This window comes from Colobus angolensis, unplaced genomic scaffold (genome assembly GCF_000951035.1).
Source record: "Colobus angolensis palliatus isolate OR3802 unplaced genomic scaffold, Cang.pa_1.0 Scaffold174, whole genome shotgun sequence".
Classification (NCBI taxonomy): Eukaryota; Metazoa; Chordata; class Mammalia; order Primates; family Cercopithecidae; genus Colobus; species Colobus angolensis.
In genome coordinates this window covers 6532939-6553276 of record NW_012114866.1, presented here as the reverse complement: position 1 = coordinate 6553276, position 20338 = coordinate 6532939, and the positions used below count along the sequence as shown (strand labels likewise).

The following is a 20338-nucleotide window of genomic DNA, read 5'->3' as shown; positions in this document are numbered from 1 at the left end:
AGCTATCGATTTAAGAGGGAAAGATAGTTCAAAACTAAATCTTGACCCAAATGGTGAAAAGATGATTACCTGAAAATAATTTTAACCTCATAGCTATGCTTTAAATTCTTTGGTCTCTTAGCTCTCAGGGCAGTGATGTATACCGTGTTGGGTTCAATATCACATCTACCTAACTCAATCAGCTTATCCAGCCGAGGACAGGCATCATAAATATTCCAGTGAGTTCTGTGAGGATTAGGGGTAAACAGATGTTTAGTTCACCTCTGCATTTCTCAAGAGTCTTGCCAAACTCTATAGAATCTTCTCCAGTTAATGTGCTTTCATCATTTCTGGGCTTCTTCTACATGTTACAAATAAAGTGGATACTTGTGGTGGTAGGTGACAGGGTTCCCAGGAGAAGGTGAAAGCAGGAAAAAAGGTCAACAAAATTTACTGAGCACCCACAGTTTTTAGGCCAAGGCTAGGTTCTGGACATACAGAAATAAAAACACCCATCACTGGTGACTCTATATATCGAGTCTCAATACTTCTTGGTCACCATGATAGGTTTTAGTATATGTTGTTCTTACTTGCAGTTTAATACCAGGAATTTTATCTCTACCACAGAAGAAAACAAACACCTTTGGGCTCACTCACAAGCACATATTCATGAAATTTTAAGATGTAAGAAAATTCATTGTGTTGTCATAGATGAAGACATTTCTTAAAAAAAAAAAAAAAACCCCAGCAATTCCATCTGGTCTGCTAAACAGGTTCTCTTGGTAACATCATGCATGTTTTAATAAATTTATCTAATTGCATTGCTCCTGGGTGGGTAACTAAGAACTCTGAAGGACAGATATATTCCCAAAGTATTTCTCAAGCAAATTTTTGGGTGTGTACATGTTAACAGTAGAAAGGAATCTAAGTAAATTGATATTTCCAATTATAGTATACTACTATGAAGTGATTTGATTAAAATATTTTCCTTAAAAATAAAAAGGAGGCAAACTTTTGTTTCTATAAAGAAACATTCTAGCCTGCTGTGTCTCATGGAACGTGTACTCCATCTTCATGAATACATATATAGATGTATGTATTTCTGTGTATATGTACATTTCTTTGTAAATGTTACATTTAAAAAGTAGATTCAAATAACCCTAATTTAATTTTTAAAAATTTTAAACACAAGGAAAATGTTTTCCTTTATATCGTCCTTATCACTGTGACAACTAAATGGGTTTGGTACAATGTTATCTTATCCTAATTAAGAACATGGCCCTGCAACATGGTATTCTGTTAATATTAAATGAAAATGTGTGAATTATCTAGTTTTAATTAGACTGCTGCATTTATGGCTTTCTGTTCTGAGCAAATGCTGTTTAGTGTATAAAACATAAATTGAGATTTGTTTCTTAAGAATTAGATGAATGTAGGGGAAATCAAGGGGAACCCACACTACTTGAATCACACATCCTTATGTAGAGTCTGTATCCATTCATTTATCTTTTCATCCTTCTATCCAATACTATTGAGCCCCTCCTATTAGCAGTCAATGGAAGGACAAAGAAAAATCTGTCCTTACTAATGAGCTCCCTCTGGTGATAAGATCCACCAAAACAGACAATTATAATATAATGAGATAAATGTAGTTACAGAAATAAGCCGGGAGTGTTTGAGATATAGCAAGAAAGATCCAACTGGTGGGGAGGAAAGGAAGAGAAACATCTTTCAGGAGGACAATTAATCAATAAATAAACAAATAATGCTTATTTATTTTTTGTTTCATCAATATCCCTACTCACTTTCCCTCTCCTGTATTATTTTGAGGCAAATAATTTCATCCATGCATATGTCAGTGTGTAGCTCTAAAAGATAAGGTGCTTGTTTTTAATATAAGCAGAATACAATTATCACATCTCAAATATTACCAATAACTTGTCACCACATATGTAATTGGTGTCCAAATCTCTAACTGTCTCATCGTCATGATTTGTTTTACCATTTATGTTTTGTTTGAATTGAAATACACAAATGTTCATTGCTTACAATTTGTTACTTTTAAGTGTTTACCCTATGTCTCTTTTTTCTTTGCCAATTTTTTATTGAAGAAGCCTGAGTTTTAAAGAATGAGTGGAGGATTAGACAAATAAAGGGGAGGGGAGTAAGGAAGGAAATTTAGAGAAATGGGACACCAGGAGAAAAAAATGTTGTAGAAACATTGAGGCTTTCCTTGATTTTTCTTCCTTCCCTTTTTTTCCCTTCTTTCTTTCTTTTTCTTTTTGATGGAATTTCACTCTTGTTGCCCAGGCTACTGCTATGGCGCCATCTTGGCTCACTGCAACCTCTGAATCCCGGCTTCAAGCCATTCTCCTGCCTCAGCCTCCCAAGTGGCTGGGATTACAGGCACCACACCTGGCTAATTTTGTATTTTTAGTAGATACAGAGTTTCTCCATGTTGGTCAGGCTGGTCTCAAACTCCTGACCTCAGGTGATCTGCCCGCCTTGGCCTCCCAAAGTGCTGGGATCACAAGTACGAGCCACTGTGCCCAGCCTCCTTGATTTTCTTAAACATGCAAACTCTGTGAGCATACTTACTTATTTTGGGAATATTGCTCAGTGTACTCCTAACAATACTCTTCTCTATAAATCTAGTAAATTCCTGTATCATCTTCTAGCTCAGCTTCAGAAATTCTTCCCCACCTTTTCTCTCATGTTGTCTCCATCCTCCTTTGAAGAATGTATCAGCTGGCATTTATCAACCAGTATTTTTGGTGTGTTTGTGCTGAGGCATCATGTGAGATGCTAGGCATATAGGGATGAATGAAATCAAATCCCTGCCTTCAAGAAACTCTCAGGCTGGGTGTGGCGGCTCACACCTGTAATCATAGCACCTTGGGAGGCTGAGGCGGGTGCATCATGAGGTTAGGAGTGCGAGACCAGCCTGACCAACATGGTGAAACCCGTCTCTACTAAAAATACAAAAAAAGTTAGTTGGGTGTGGTGGCACACACCTGTAATCCCAGTTACTTGGGAGGCTGAGGCAGGAGAATCGCTTGAACCCAGGAGGTAGAAGTTGCAGTGAGCCGTGCGCTGCTGCACTCCAGCCTGGGCGACAGAGCAAGACTTCATCAAACAAAACACAACAAAACAAAACAAATCTCTCTGTGAGGTATTTTAGTAAGAAATGAGGCAATGCCTATGATGCCTATGTTTTGGCCTAAAAACATATATTTTTCCAAATAATTTTTAGTCATGACAGACATATGCTCATTGTTGTGCAAGGCATAACTGGAGAGTTTTCAAAAAAAGGGATATTTGCCATGGAATCATTAATAAGCTCCCTCTTTCAGTTTCCATTTAAACATGGAAAGCAACACTTTGTAAATAGGCTAATCATTTTGACTGTGTGTTTTATTGTTTTTTCTAATGTCCTATGTTATGAAAAGGTCATGAGAAGACTAATGTTGGAAGATCAGATAATCACATTATAATGAGTTTAGCTAGCACCTTATGGCTCACATTTTACTCTTTATGCTGCTAGTGGGGCAACTGAAGCAAGCAAGACAATAATGCATTATCCTGTAATATTTTAAAATGATGCTGTTGATGGTGGAAGACCCACTAGCACTTTTTTATTCAATTAAGGGGCTGCCAGTATTTCCTTGGGTTTATTGGCCCATACAAGTAGAAAGATATATCTTCATATTCAAGCACCTAATACAGTGTCTTGCACATCGTGGGAAATGGTGGGTATCATATGTGCTGTCCTGCTACGTTCCAACTATGTGACCAAGCATCATTTTCTCCTCTATTTTTATAGTGCTACTGTGAGAAGTAAATGAGATAACATGTATTCAGTGATTTGCACACAGCAGCAATAAACAAATGGAGAATTTTGTTATTATTTGTTAAGTAAATGAATTTTTAAAATTGTACATTCTGCCATTGTCTTTTACTCCTTTACCTCTGCCCTATCCAAATCCCTGATCTGTCTTTCCAGACAACCTCAAATATCTCCTTTACCCACTTTTTAAAAACGCCTAAAGGGCCGTCTTAAACATCTTAATACTTAGTTACACATTGTTCCTGTGTCTAAATGTTATTCTCCCTAATTGTAGCCATAAGTTCTTTAAAAATAAGATGAGTGTTACATAGAAGTGATGTCAAAATATTTATAGCTAGCTGTGCCAGGTATTAATGCTTTAGTTGCTCAAGCATGGAGATGTGTGAGAGTCCTAGGGAAGGGATTCAGGGATTCCAGTTTGAAGCAGCTTGGAGAGGAGCACCTAAAGAGCCCAGGGAAGAAGCTATTTACTAAAAAGAATATATTTCAATATTTTAAGAAGCAGAAGCACTGCCTGCAGCCGGAATATTAGCACTGGCATTTTTGATACTTCTTTGGCATCCTCTATTTGTCAGGAACTCAACACACTTACTGATAAGGTAAGAAATTCATCTAAGGAACAGCTTCTCTATTTGTACAAGGAAGCCACAAAACAAGACAAAGAAGATTTTATCTGGTTTGTGCTATGGGGAAGCGAAGTTATGCCACGGTAATAATGGTACCTTTTAATGCTTATGTGACATATGTGCTTTTAAATAAACATTATCTGTCACCCTTCCACTATTTTTAGTTGCTTCTTTCTCTGCACTGGAGAACTGTCTAATCTGAAGAGGAAGAAGCCAGTGCCCTGGGAAGCATTTCCTACCTGGTCATTGCACCCTTCTCTGACTCAAGCATGTTTTCTGAGTTAAAACAGAAGTCTTGGGCTCTTCACTGACACAGCTGGGCTGGGAGCACTTACCCATGCCTGGATACAGATTTTCTGAACAGATTTTATACACCAGAAGCAAGGGGCAAGAGGAAATATACTTTGATTCTGTTTATTGCTATTATTTTCTGCTCTTTGGAATGAAGCTAGATAGACAGATGAATATTTTAGGAGCATACCCACCAGGTAGGTGGACTGACAGCACTGAGACAAGCTTCATAAGTGAAATAAGAATGTTTAATCATTGCATTTGGATGACAGAAAATTGTGAACTGTATGAGCACGCTTGTGATAGAAAGTAAATAACAGTTTTGTCACTTCCTCTTCTATGCTGTAAAAGTGGGAAAACAATCCAAAGTGTAGTTAATTAAATTTGGAGTCAGGAATTTTAGTGGAAAACTATTACCAAGCCCATTAAGTACAATCTTAATGGAGGAAGTATTCTACTTCCTCAGTGGAAAGAAATGATGATTACTGCCAAAGGCTGAAGAACTTATGAATTATATAAACTTTGAATTATCCAGAAATCAGAGTGAAGTCTAATTTTTCTTTGAAGCATTGACATTTTGTTAACAAATATTTTACTCTATGGCTCATTTCCAAAGTGATATAGCAAACACACGTACCAAAATATATTATTTGTCTTATCATATTTTTTAGCATCACAAACATCACGATATCAAAATCCAAATACACTTGAGTTATTGTATAAGTCATTAATCTTCTCTGAGCAGGTTTAATTAGAAGTAAAAAGGAGAAGAAGAAGATGATGATGTTGTTCAAAATACTATAATTCTTGAGCCTGGTAACATACATTTTAAAGTTCACATTGATTGACTCCAAATCTGTATCCACATTGTAAAGAATCAGAACATTCGACTGTGGTTTAGCTTAGAACTCAATGGTCATTATTTAACAACAAATTTTGGTGAGACTGATACTCCAGGTTTTCTGTTTGTTATTCTACTGGGCACATGGCTTCTGACTGTCTGGTGATTTCCGCAGTAGTGCCAATGTAAAGATAGGCAGTGAGTTGAACAATTACTTCATTAGCTTTTGTGGCAAAGAGCATTTTTCTCTACCTCAAAGCCTTTCCTTCTTTCTTCTCCCCTAGCAAACTCCTACTCTTCCTGGAAACCAATTTAGGGACACGCACCATCAAATGCTTCGCCTTCATTCCATTATGTTATGTACTAACTCTAGTAGACATTTGTACATTATGTATTGTACATTTCACAAGTTATAGATGGCTGCTGGATTCTTTTCCAGCATCCTTCCCCACCACCATCCCATCCTAACAGCAACAGCTGCCAAATTTCAGTTAAGGACTCATAATGTCCTGGGGAGACTGTCTTTATCCTATTTAAGCTTTAGAATGGGGCTGGAGATTTGGTCTCATGTTCAGGGGTGGATAGAAGCCAGTCTCTTCAAAGTGAATTCTAGCAATCATTGCCAGGATCTCTTTCTAGCCGGATGTGACTATGAAAACAAGTTGTCTAGGAGCCACTGGCAACTGTCCTGGGGCCATGAGGGCAATTAGTCTTGGTATGAAGCTAACGCAAAGACAGGCAGTGTGGCAGGACCAAAAGGGATTTCTTGACAACATTGTGAGCTGAGCTACAGGATCAGACCTCTTGAAGCTGACTTTACTGATGTACTTTTAAGTTACAATCACCAATATGAGTATATATTCCCTTTGTTGAGCAAGTCAGTTTGAGTCATCAGTTTAACTGCTGTATTTTCAGATTGGGTGAGCACTTAATGTAGGCATACTATGTATTAAGTATTTACTGTGCCAGATACTTTCATATGGATGAGAGCATAGCTTATACCGGGAAATAAAGTTATCTCATTTACATCTTCCCAACCACCTTGTGAGACAGGAATTGCTATACCTGCTTTATAGTGAAGGAAAGCAAGGTTGCAAGGTTTAGTAATGGGGAATACTTCCAACAATGCATTCTGCCTTTCCTCCTAGAAAACTACTTTGTTTTGCAAGCTTGACACTACTTACAATGGAAAGCAGCCTTATCTGTTGCTGTCATGGCTGAGAAGGAATCACACTTGCAGCTATGGGCTTATTTATCCATGTCTCTTGGATTATAAATTCCTTGAGTTGAAGGATTAAAGTATTTCATCTTTGTTATCTCATCACCCAGCAGAACACTTGGCACATGGTCCATGCTTAATAAATAACTAATAATAGACAAATGAACTAGAAAATAACCTAACAAAGCAAGGTAATCTGGATTATTCTCACCAGAACACATGGCTTTCCCAAGTATTTTGCATTTTTTTAATATTTGGTTTGACTCTTTCAGAGTTAGATGTTCACAATATACTAACAGCTATTTTCTCCTCTAATTTCCTAAAAGTGTGTTTTCCCTTTTCTTGTAATTATGTGAATGATTCATGTTTATTAAAAGTTCAAATGATAAATAAAACATAAAGAAGAAACTAAAAATAAAATGGAGATGCTACCACCAAAGGCATGCTTTGTCTTGCTTTTGTTTGTTTGTTATCTCTTTGCACCATCTCTACTACCAACTCTTCTAGGCAAAATAAATATGGCACCCATTAGTCTTCACAGAGTCATCAATTTAACCACTATATTTTCAGATTGGGTGAACACTTAATGTAGGCATACTATGCATTAAGTATTTACTGTGTCAGATACTTTCATATGGATGAAAGCATAGCTAATACTGGGAAATAAAGTTATCTCATTTACATCTTCCCAACTGCCGTGTGAGACAGGAATTGCTATACTTGTTTTTTAGTTAAGGAATGCAAAGTTGCAAGGTTTAATAGTAGGGAATACTTCCAACAATGCATTCTTTCCACCTAGAAAACTACTTTGTGAAAATAATACTAAAAGAAACAAAAATAAAAGGAAAAAATCATTCCCGTTAATTGCATAATAGCTTTCATTTCATTAAAAAACAAAAACAAAATCCCCCAAACCTCAAAGTTCTTAATAATCACAAAGATTTGTTGCTTAGAACTCCTGGCTGTTAATTCTCCTTAGGAGTGTCTTTGTCTCCAACATGACATAAGATGAAAAGGAACTATTGGGAGAATGATGCACTAAACAGAAGGGGCTGTAGTAATGGCATAAGGCCACACAAAGTCATTGATAGTCATCTCTGCTTTGATTTGATTCTTCCTACAGGGGGAACCTCCCCTGTGAGGCAGGGTTCCACTTGGATCATTCAAGCAGCCTTCTATTAGTCCTCTGCCCTAAGTGTTACAATTGCAATTTAAAACTAGAGATAAGGAAAGGACACCTGAAATTAGCTAGGGTCTCTCCAAGCAACTGTTTTCAAGTGCCCTAAAAGACATATGGCAGACAGTTTTAATCCAGCCAATCCTAAAATTGTTTTCCAAAGTAAGACTATGCCTCTGAACTAGAAAAGCCAACGTCTTTCCTTGAAGCTGAGATCTTCACAGTTTTGACCATTTCCTTCTTCAGATGATTTCTTTTGGGTTAATCGAGGAAAAAAGTCAAAAGCAAAAACAGACAAAATCCCCGCAAAACCAACCCACTGGAATTTTAGTTTACTTCTCTGAAATATAAGTAAATCTTCTGCAACTCAAGTTAGGGCTGACTCATATTTTTGGGACCCACAACAAGAACATAAACAGAGGCTCCCAGTCCTGGGCTAGCCCTTCTTCTTTTTCATAGTTTCTTCCTGCACCACAAAAGACCTTTCATGCAGATGTGTGGACATCTCAGCTCATCAGTGCAGGCAATGATTAACAGCATCCATCCCTTGCCCTATTTCCTACCCTCATGCAAATAGAAGACTCTTGGTTTCCCCTCAGACTCGGGGGCAGGGGGTTGGGGAGGCACATCATACACCTCTTGAAAGTGAGCTCAGGAATGTTTGGGGAAAAAATTATTGAGTCCTATTTACCCTGAATGTGATCCAGAAGGGAGAGAGAGCAAAATCTAAGAGAGCCCATCCTCTTGGCCTAGAGCCTTCTCTAAAGCCAGAGATACAGGGAAATTTGCTCAGTTCAAAGAGCGGTACTGATTTAGGGTAACTTTCAGAGCTTGCCTTGAATTTGGTAGATTTACGACCTTTCTATGTTTCATTTTTTTTATACCAAATTTTATACTTCGGTAAGAATAGGAGAGATGGCTCAGGAAAATGTGATCTTAACTGGCATAGACCAAAAGTGGGAGCAAGGAAATCCCCAACTTCATTTTTAAAATATTCCCTAAACTCTGAGAGGGATTAAACATATGAGGAGAGGAATCAAAGCAGATATGGGGCCAAGATCCCAAAATGGAAGTGTGAAGAGCTGGGCAAACTCTATTGCATGCTTCCAACATGTTGGTCACCATGTGGATCCTGAAATCAGATAGGCGTGGGTTTAAATCCTAGCACTGCTATATGCCAATTTACATTAGTAGTATATTTAAACAAAATTTTCTTTATCAGTTCCTTATTTGATAATGGTAAGCAAAATAGGATCTACCTGGTAGGGTAGTGATGAAAATTAAATGAGAAAATGCATGTAAAACTGTTAGCATAGTGCCTGGGACATCATAAACTATATTTACTAGTATTGTCAGGTATTTTAGTACAACGTCAGGGCTGGAATTATGGCCTAGTTGTTATTTGGCAAATAACGTACAAAGATATGATGTGTTATTTGGCACCAGTTTATTTCCATGTTCTCTATTGGAAATAAAATGTATTCTTTAAATAATTATGTAAAGACTTTGGATACTATTCTAGGAATTAGTTAAAAGTGAACAGAAAGGTAATAACCCTGTCTTTACTAGGTTTCCAAAATAAAAACAAAAACACAAAATGATCTAGTTATAAGAAGTATATCTTATCAATTAGAAAAATTATATAATCTTCCTGTTTACCATGCAAATTTCTTACAAAATCAACATCTATCAAAATGAGTTAATATATTTGACAAAACACAATTTACAACAATGACTACCTTTCATTGGACATTGCTTTGTGCTAAAGAGTATACTATTGGCTTTACCTATGTCATCAATTTGGTTAATTCTCCTAATTTTCCCCTCCTCCATTTTACAGAGAAAGAGCATGAAGTGCAGACAATAATACTTGGTTGGGGACACAAAACCCTTGCCCTTTCCATTTACACCTTGCTGAGCCAGGTCTTTGAACAGCACTTTTAAACATGTCCTTTTTGCCACCTTCCCTACCCTCTCAAAGGAAATTATATGTATCACGTAGGCAAAATTAACATTTGCCTGTTTAGCTTTTAATCCTGTTTTGAGAGACATGGTTTTGTGTGTATGTGCCCTGTAAGAGGGTTCTTGTCACAGTTTATATTTGTCTTGCTGTAAATTTAATTGGGGATAACTCATATTAAATTTTCTTTTGTTGCTATAAATAGAGTTTATCATGGGTTAGTGGAGAAAATGGAAAAAACACTGCCAAATGAGAAGAAGTTCAGTTTTTGAGACTGGTACATAGGTTTATTCTTCCACAAAACAACACTGAATCAAAACCCAGATACTGCTGTAAAATAAACCATGGAGTCTGGTATGTAATTTTTAAAAATTTAATGTACAGTACAGCTCAAAGGTACTTCACAACAAATACAACTACATTGTTCTTGGCATTAAGATATATTAACACTTTTAGGACCCTTCAGCTGTGTGACCTAAGCTTTACAAAATGTCATGGGCTGGCTGGAGCATCAAACACAGATGTTCATTTGTATCTGCGATGATTTGCTGAAATTTCCTATCTTAATCATTATTGCTCTATCCATAAGCTTTGAGCCAAACATAAGACATTTTACAGACCCCTTGTGGGGCAGCCGCTTGTGGATTAGAAACCAAGTCTCAGGTTACACACCCCTAAGTGCCAACCACAATACATCACTCGTCTGCTCTTTAAGCAGAACTTATTCAGAGAAATGGAAAATATGGAAAAGCTATTTATGGACAAAAGAAGCATGTACAAAAAAAGTGTTCCTGAAAAAATATATATTCCATGTTCCAAATCTGCCAAGTTTTTGGTATATTCAGAAAGTATACTAAGAAAGGAGAAATAACTTCATTGGAAGTGTGCTGGTGCCGATAACCAAAATATTTATGCAAAAAATAAAGCAAAGAGTAAGCTAAGTCTTTGGTGAAAAAAATGCATACTTTTTTTTTCAAAGAGATGCTAAAATGAGTTGCTTTCTTTGAGGTTAAAGAGGACATTTATTAAATCTACAGATTCTACATGTAAAGAGAAATTACAATAGTGTGCAGGTAAACACTTTGGACAAACAGTTATGGGTTTAGAAGACAGTAGCTACTTGCCAGTGAAATAAAGCGAATGTCAACAAGCCAGACACACTTGAAACATTTGAAAAAAATGTCCTTGTTACTCCTCTCCATATATAATATGCCATATGACACCACAGTTAAATCTGCTATTGCAAAAAAAGTACGTCAAGCTGTTAGTTTCCATGAGATTTGGACAGAGGCAAAACAACACAGCAGAGAGTCTAAGAAGGTACAGCGTTCACTTCTCTTTCCTTCTGAAGAGGAAATGACTTCCTATAGTTAGCTGACCAGGAGTTAGCACACATCCTACCTGAAGCTAGGACCTGGAGCAAGGACCCGCAGCACACCCAGATGAGACAGAAATGCAGCTTCAGGTAAATGTTAATGGTGACAATGAAACTAGAGAAAACAGCCAGCCACAAGTCATGCAAATACAACAGTCATGCCTTCTGCATTTGTCCGTCCTGCGGGTACATCGTACAGCTCTTTCCATAACGATCGAGTCTTTTCTTTCACTCCCTCTCCCACATCATCAACAGGCATGCCAAATGCAAATCTCATTGGATTCTGATCCCATCCCGGCAAAACGCAGGACTACCACCATACTGAGTTTCACAATAATCGCCACAATGCCAATTATTCACAGCCCCTCAGTTCTGTTCACACAAAAGATTGCAATTTGAATCTTGCCTTGCACAGGTTCAGCTCGGTTGGAGCTGGTTACCAGGCAAACGGTCTGTTTTAAGATTTGCCGATTGCTGAGGAGAGTGAATTAGGGGGGTGGGGATGGACAAACCACCCTGTACATACCTCCTTTTTGGCAGCTAAGAAAAACAATTTCATGACAAAGAGACTTGTTCTTTTCAAAGCTCACCCAACAAATGAAACTGATAGAATGAAACCTGAGAAACTTTAGCAACCAAAGAAAGCAGTCTTCCAAGGATCAAGGTGAATAATTGATTCATTGGGTTTTCTTTCATCTTTTAAGCTATTTTGCTCGTTAAAAGGAAATTGTGGAATTTGTCAGGAGCCCAAGCACTGACACACACTTCTGACAGCAAGTGCATATTCCAAACTACGGGTAGGTTTGCCAAGCTTATTCAACAACAACGATTAGCTGCAAAGCCAGGGAACTTACCGAGCACAAAATTATTGGAACAAAGCAGGGAGGAGGCAGGAGGCACCAAAGGCAGCTTCTCCGTCTCCTTGGTGCCAGGTTCTCCTGTCTGCTGTCCGGTTCACACTTGCCTTTATAACTAAGACTCCGACAGAACTCACTAGCGGAACCTGATGAATTATAAAACAGCCCCTCCTAGATTCTCATATTTTACATCACAGGGGGTGACCATGAAGCATTCTCGCTCACTGGGTACATATATTTCCTTGTAACTCATCCTGATAAATATATCAGCCTTAGAAGCAGTGACAGTAATTGGTGTTTGGGATGTACCACTATTAACCAATAAGATGCTTTCCCACCATCAGTACTGCACCCCCATCCTCTGCTTGTGTTCCCCTACACCTTGTTAAGGTGGATCCACCCAACTCAGTGAGGGGTAGGCAAAGACAACAAAATGTGGAAAAAGCCCCTGCACCAATGCACATACAGCAAGGCGTATTACTCAGGGTTAATGCTCATAATAGTAAGGATCGACTCCTATATTTGCATAGCCTGTCACAGTCTACCAAACACTTTCACTCTCACTGCATCTCTCAGTGACTAAAGAAGGTATCAGGAGTGCTACAGTACAGATGAGCACCAGAGATCAGAGAGGCTAAGTGACTTTGTTTGGTATTCACTGAATTTAGGGAATGCAAGGAGTCCTAGAGATTACGGAGTCCAACCTCCTTACTGTGCAGATAAGGAACCCCTGGCAAGAAAGATAAAGTGCCCAGGTCACACAAAGTGTGATTTGAGCTTGAACCCAAACCCAGGTCTTCTGACGGCAACGTACAGTGCCTTTCTATTCTACCATGCTGCCTCTAGCATGAAAGCCCAGCAAATGAGAAGACTGGAAATCATAAACAGTACTGTTGACCAAAAATCATTAACAGGCTGGCTTCATGGGGAGCAGTGCCTGAGCTTTTTGTTTCCTCCCTGAAAAGGTCAGTATAACCTTTTTAGGTTCATTGAATAACAGCACTGGAAAACATGTTTTGGATAATAATAGCTAATAACTATTGAACACATTTTAGGTGCCATGCAGTATTCTAAATGCTTAGCATGTATTGACTCACTTAATCTTCAAAATGTCCCTTTGAGGTAAGTACTATCATGAGCAACGTATCTCAGAAAGAAGCTGAGATTCAGGCAGGTTAACTAATCCACACAGGATCATACATCTGTTAAGTGGCAGAGCTCTAATGGACTCCAGGCAACTTAGTTTCACAGCCCAGACTCATATATTATCTGGCCCCAAGCAGTGTTTTACACTAAACTGCTAGAGGCAGATGAACAATGAGAGCAGATTGATTTACTATGGCCTTTAGTAGAAAGGATAAAAAGATAATAAGTTTTGGAATTCAACAGAATTGTGTTTCACTGTCTTTGCCACTAATTTACTATAACATGGATTGTTTTATCTGTAAAATGGGTATATTAAAACCTACATCACAAGACTAAACGGAGAATATCAAGAAAATAATACAGTGCCTAGTTTATAGTATGTACCCTCAAATGGTTCTCATTCCTACCATATTTACTTTGACAAAATGAATTTCTGCCACATCTTCTCCCTAAACTACCTTTTAAGATGTGAATTTTACTGTGCTAAGGAGTCTTCTAACCTGCCAGTCAGTTAATGGGGAAAAGTCCTAAAGAGATCTAACATCTCTCTACCAGAGATGGGCTTTCTATCAGAGAATGAAGGGCCCAGGGCTCTGTGCTGGGCTGCCGGCCCAGCCCATTAGCTTCTCTCTGCTTTACTTCCACCATTAGTCAAATAAACGCATCAGCCCAAGAAAGCAAATTTACAACATGTCTGCTATCCACTGTGAGACCATCTTGGCTTCCCTTACCCTTTTCAAACAAGCTCCCACCACAAAACCCATAAAAACAATTAACTTTTGCATGTAACCATACACTTACAGCCACTAAGTCACAGTGTGCCAAGCAGGAAGACAGGTATCTCTGTCTTGAACGTTCCACTGCTAACTCCTACTGTAAGTCAGTATAGCCTAGTATTCGGCCACTGGTGAGGTCTCTATCAGATGAGCTCCTCCCTATCAGAAACTGCTATCTCCAAGTATGCAGTCAGCATTCCTTGAGAGACATCAGAAGTAACCCTCTGTGAGACAAGGCTATGCTGTCATGCTGCAGGATATGCAGGTTTAGACATGAGAGATTTTCTTAGCTCCATGTTTCCAGAAAATAACTCTGTGGCCAACTTAATTTGCTCACATACAGGCTGTTCTCTCCTTGTTTAGTTTTTCCTCTGAGCATGTTACTAGAGGGTCTGGAATATGCATGGATGAGATGCCCTCTTTCTTGACCATACTTAATAGTAGGTACTATAGGAGCAGAAGTAAGAAATATAATTGGAGCTAAGGGGTGGAGGAAGACATGTTCTTCTAAACTGGTAAGAAAAGCCAGATGTAAACAAAGAACAAGTGATAACTACTGCTACAAGATCAATGGTTACTTCCTATACATCTAAAGTGGGTTATCCACATATTATCTGAAATGGCTTGGTCTAGTCTCCAAGTCTTCTCTGTGCCTTCCACCTACATTTAGCCCCCAAAATACCCTCAGGAGCCATTTCTTCCCTGTCCAGTTCCCCCTGCTACCTGGCTATTCCATCATCATCCCATGAAAAATTAATATATATGAGTCATTATAACTCTTATATTGCAGCATTTCTCTGCTCCCATCACAGATAATCATAATTTTATACATATTCTTTCATAATTACCACCTCAACCAACAATTACTCTCAGACATAATGAACTATGTAGAGTCTTGAAGCTATACCAATATTTTGCTTAAATTAGGGATGGTGCTAATATTTATTGAACACTTATTATGGGCTGACAAAACTTTACACACATTTCTCATTTAACCTTGACAACAACTTTTTGAAATGGTCTGTACTATTATCTCTACTGTATAGGTGAGGACTCTGGCTAGAAAGGTTAGGTGACTTACTAACAGATGGCACAGTAGGAATAATAGCTGAGGTCTAAGACTATAGCACCTGTTCTCTTAACTATCACATCCACTGCTTCTAAGCATTTGCGGCAACAGATAACATAAAACATTAGTGTCTGTTTTCACTTCCTCACGTCCCATTCTCTCCTTTACTGACTTCAATCAGACTTCCCACTAAAATTGTTCTTATCAAGGTAAATGAAAACATTGTCACTCACAAAATCAATATCCAGTGCACAGTCTTCAGTTTATTCAACCTCTCCCAGTATTTGGCAGAATCAATTACAACTTCCCTGAATCAATCATTGTCTCTGTTTGGTTTCCAAGACCCCCTTGGTTTTTCTCCTATTTCACTAATCTATCCTTCTAAGTCTCCTTTGCTAGGCCCTTCTCTGCTTTCTGATATTTTAAATTTGAGTGTCCCCAAGTTCGTCATTAGACTTCTTTTTTATACTCACTCCCAAGGCTAGCAGTCCAGTATCAAGACTCAAATGCCATCTGTGGATCAAAGGCTACCACATGTAGATCTCCAGTCTCTATCTATGCTCTATGCTCCAGACTCTTATATCCAGCTGCATACCACATCTAAGCATCGCTACTTGATTGTTTAATAATAGGCTTCTCATATTTAAAATGTTCAAAACTAAACTCTTGGTTTCCTCTCCTGAATCTGCTCTACTCCCAATATGCACCATTTAAATAAATGGCACAATCATTGACCTAGTTGCTCTGGCCAAAAATCTGGGAGTCATTCTTGGCTCTCCTTTTTAACTTACACCCCATGCCTTATTCATCATCAAATCCTGTTAATTCTGCCTTCAAAATGTACCCTCAGTCTTTTTTTCATCTCCACCCTCAACTCCCTAATCTATACCACTATCATTTCTCACATGGATTTCTGTAACCACCTCTTCACTGGTTTGCTTGGTTCCATTCTTGCCTTGCTGCCACCCTTCCTCCACAAAGCAGCCAGCCATGTTTTTAAAACAAGATTCAGACACCAACACTCCTTGCTCAGCTCCCTTCAGCAGCTCCCTTTTCACTTGGAATTTGCTCCTTTCACTGCAACCAGTATTCCATCTGCTCAAGTGTCTCCTTGGAGGAGGAGATTTCCCTGACATCCTGTATAGAGAACAGCATCCTCTATTCCTCCATTTATCTTTCCCTCTTATTAGACTTCTAAAAAATTTATAGTACTTATCTCTGCTTAAACATTATATACTAAATATTATATATTAAATGTATATATGAAATATGTTATATTTATTTGTTTATTTCTTTATTTTTGCTCCTCTCCCCAACTAGAATGTAAGCTCCATGAGGCCAGGTTCCTTGTCGTTTTTGTCCTTGGTTGAATCTCCAGCACCAGAACAGGGCTTGTCACATAATATGTACACGTTAAATGAATGTTATATGTAATATGTGCTTATTAAATGAATGTATTTGAAGTCTTATCTTCACTACTTCTTAGTCCTATATCCTTACACAAATTTCTTACTGTCCCCACATTATAAATTTCTCAATTATAAATTTTTCTAAAAAACAAACAACCCTCCCTTATTTTTCTTTCTGATGCTTTATTGGTGCTTTCTAATATATTCAGCCTATCCTCAATTCCAGAGGTTGGTCAATGTTATGGGTGGAAATGTGTCACTCCAAAATTCATGTGTTGAAGTCCTTGCCCCTAGTACCTCAGAATGTGACCTTACTTGGAAATAGAATTGTTGCAGATGATATTACTTAAGATGAGGTCACACTGGAATATGGTGGGACACTACTTCAATCTAGTTCCATGTGACTGATGTCCTCATAAAAAGGAAATTTGAGCACAGAGGTGCACACAGGGAGAACGTCTTGTGGAGATGGGAGTTACGCTGCCACAAACTAAGAAACTACCAGAAGGCAGAGAAGAGTCCTAGACCAGATATTTCCCTAGCGCCTTCGCAGGAAGAATGGCCAAAATAACACCTTGATTTCAGACTTCTGGTCTTCAGAATGTTGAAACAATACATTTCTCTTATTCTAAGCCACCCAGTTTACGGTACTTTGTTACAGCAGCCTTAGGAAATGAATATAAATGAATATAGTCAATCAGATATTATCCTCATTTAGTACATGAGAAAATCGCAGCTGAGAAAAGTTGAGTAACCTGCCTCGAGTTTCACAGCTAGAAACTGGTAAGGCTGAGCTTTAACCCCAGATCTGTATGGCTTCAAAGTCTATGCACAGGGGTGGTGGTTCTTAGACACTGGTCCCTGGCCCTTGTTGGTCCAGAGAAGAATGAGAAAAGTAAGTAGGATGTAGTGATTTTTTCAACAAGCTAAAATGGCCTTCTTTTATTATAGAATTATTGCCTTCCTGCTATTTATTTTTTCTTCCTATTGTTTTGGTATTGTTCTTTTTACTTCTGAAACAATGGTGAGAATAAATAGTAGTTGGATTTTTTTTTCATACATTTTTGTTTTGTTTTTTAATGTCTTGCATTTTATTGACATCATAAAATGTTGGCAATTCTGTGGCCTATAGAAGTTTGTTCTGAAATGTTTCTGGATTATGAAACATAAAAGTCTGAAAACAAATGTTCCAATGCTGTCCCCTTTATGCAACAAGTCCTCAGCCTGGGCAACACTGTGAGGCCCCATCTAGACTAAAACAAACAAACAGGAAATATCAGCTGGTCATGATGGCATACATCTGAAGTCCCAGCTACTCAGCAGGTTGAGGGAGGAGGATCACTTGACCCTAGGAGAGCCACGCTGACACTGCAGCAAGGTATGATCACATCACTGCACTTGTGTTGCCTGGATGACAGAGCAAGGCCCTGTCTCAAAAAAAAAAAAAGGAAGCTCTTCACAAACAGTGACACACTTGGTAGAGAGAAGAAACTTTGCTCTCAATCAATTGTAGAGGTCCCTGCTCATAAACAAAGTGTCCGTATTAACGGTCACAATCTCAATTAATTACCATGAAATTAATCTGATATAATCCCATGCAATGAATTTGTTTGAATTTAACAATATTCATTAATTCAGAAATTTCCTTAGTCTTGTCCCCTTCCTTTTTAATGATAGATTTCCTAGTTTTCAGTAAAATTCTTGAGTTGCTTTTGACTTGATCCATTTTCTTTTGGGTTCGGGATTTGTGGGCTTATACAAATGTCTGAGGATTAAATAAGATCACTTCTGTTAAGTATCTAGAACACCATAAAAGCTTGCAGTAAATGCTAGTTCCCTTCAAAGAAAGAAGTAGATTTATGCATCCAGAAGGGAAACGACTTTAGGACTAAAGGAGATTTACAGCAACTGGATGACTTTGCAAGATGGGCCAGTCTGGAGAGTGTTAATAAACTTCACCCTCTTGTTGAACATTCAGTGATCCATGACAGTTTATAGAAATTGTGGCAGTCTATTTTTATGAATTCATGTTCAAGAGTATGCGTGAATACATATAAACATAAGTATATATAGAAATTAATATATATTGATGTCATATACATCATTAATATAAATTTGATTGGTATGAGTGTGTGTACCTTCTTCAATTTCTGAGAAAACTCAGAAGGAAAAGTGTTCATACATATAAGAGTTTGCCTTCTTTGCTTATCCATTATCTGATCCCCTATAATCTAATTTGGGGACCACCAATTAGTCCTATCCTGAGAAACCTTAGTTAAGACCATTTCAATCTATCCCTTTGCCAAAGTTATCTCAGACTTCAAATCAGTAAAGAAGAGATTCTTTCAGTCTGTGAGTACATATGGAGGGCTTACGATGTCCCAGGCACTACATTATTGAATGTATGCCTACATTATATGAATGACAGAAGAACAATGTAATCAAGGTCATATTCTCCCTCTCCTTAGGCTCTCAGTCCAGGGAGTAATAAATTTAATAGATAATAGCTAACTACACAGCTGCATAGCATATATTTTTTAAAACATTTTAATAAAATTAACAAATAAATATTCTAAACTGTATAGGCTACAGGGACAAAGGGTAGAAGCCAGAGGGCCAGTCTTTCCTGCTCAGGCCCTCAGGTCCCCTTTAGAGAGACCCTGCTTTGGCCTGGTTTGGGGCTAGGACTGCTGACTTGGGGAGGCAGGGAGTGAACCCAGAATGGGTGATCTGGGCTCTTGCAAGTCATTCCTCTTTGTTGGTGTGTGGGAGGAGAGAAGAGGTCAAAGAAAGCAAGACCCTGCAAGAGGCATCCCAGTGACCCCTAGAAGTGACTGGGGTAAGAGGAGCACTATCCTAGAAGGGAGTGGGAGGGAGGGGGCAGTGAAGCAGGGCAGTGAGCCTGGCCAGCGGTGGGCTCCGGATGCTGTTCTACCCATGGCCACTCACTCTCGGACGTAGACCCTGGTGCACCCAACATCATCCGCCCTCATGGTCAGGATCAGCTCCCTATCATTGGTCGGTTCTCTGGTCCACGAGGTCTTGGGGCCCTCTCCCTTCAGGAGCTTTTGCTCACAGAACATTTTATTCTCACTCTCCCATTTCACCAGGCTCTTACAGGGCCTCCCATCCACAGTCTGCTCCTCTAACTCCTCCCCAACCTTGAAGTTAATCTCTGTGGTGCGCACGGTGGTGGAGGTTTTGATGTAGAAAAGTGTCTCCTCCTGTTTGATCTCCACTACTGGCTTGGACGCTGCAGCCACAGCAATCTTCCTCAGCATCACATTCACCCCCAGCACTTTGAGCAAATCCTCGAAGTTTTCCGATCGAATGATTTTCCAATTGCCAGAGAAGTTTGGCATGGTGGCGGCGCGGGTGGCGGTCCCCTTAGACCTTTAGGCTGGAGCACTGGACACTGTCTTTTAGTCAAAAGAGACGTTGCCGCTGCCGGGTCGTGAGGTTCAGGAACCAAGACACGACCAGGGACAACCCCAAAGCTCTGCGTAGCATATTTTTATAAGGACTTTCATTACGGTGCTATAGAGGCTGAGAGGAATGGCATCTAATAACTCAGTCTGGGGACTGAGGTCATGAACGCTTCTGGAAGAAGTGGATGAGCCTTAAGCTGGGTCTTAATGGATGAGTAGGAGATATCGAGATATCTAAACAACAAGTGTTCCAATCAGAGTAAGAAGCATATGCAAAGAGATGGTAGGGGTTAACCACGGAATTCTGGAGGAGTGAAATTTTATCCATTTAGCACTTA

The 20338-nt window shown here is 38.8% G+C and overlaps 1 protein-coding gene and 1 pseudogene across 10 annotated transcripts in view; both read right to left on the bottom strand.

Moving 5' to 3' along the window:
- The window catches only part of DLG2 (discs, large homolog 2 (Drosophila)), a 2293993-nt gene that overhangs the window by 222668 nt on the left and 2050987 nt on the right, over positions 1–20338 (bottom strand). The window contains exon 1 of one of the 9 annotated variants that reach the window (XM_011938536.1): positions 12170–12437. The exons of the other annotated variants lie outside the window; for them this stretch is intronic. The gene's annotated coding sequence lies outside the window, so the exon portion shown is untranslated. Of the gene's footprint in view, positions 1–12169; positions 12438–20338 lie in introns of those variants that run through there. 9 annotated transcript variants of the gene reach the window in all.
- LOC105509328 lies at positions 19106–20055 on the bottom strand (annotated as a pseudogene). Its single transcript, XR_001001418.1, has one exon. The product of XR_001001418.1 is annotated as a cellular retinoic acid-binding protein 2 pseudogene (transcript).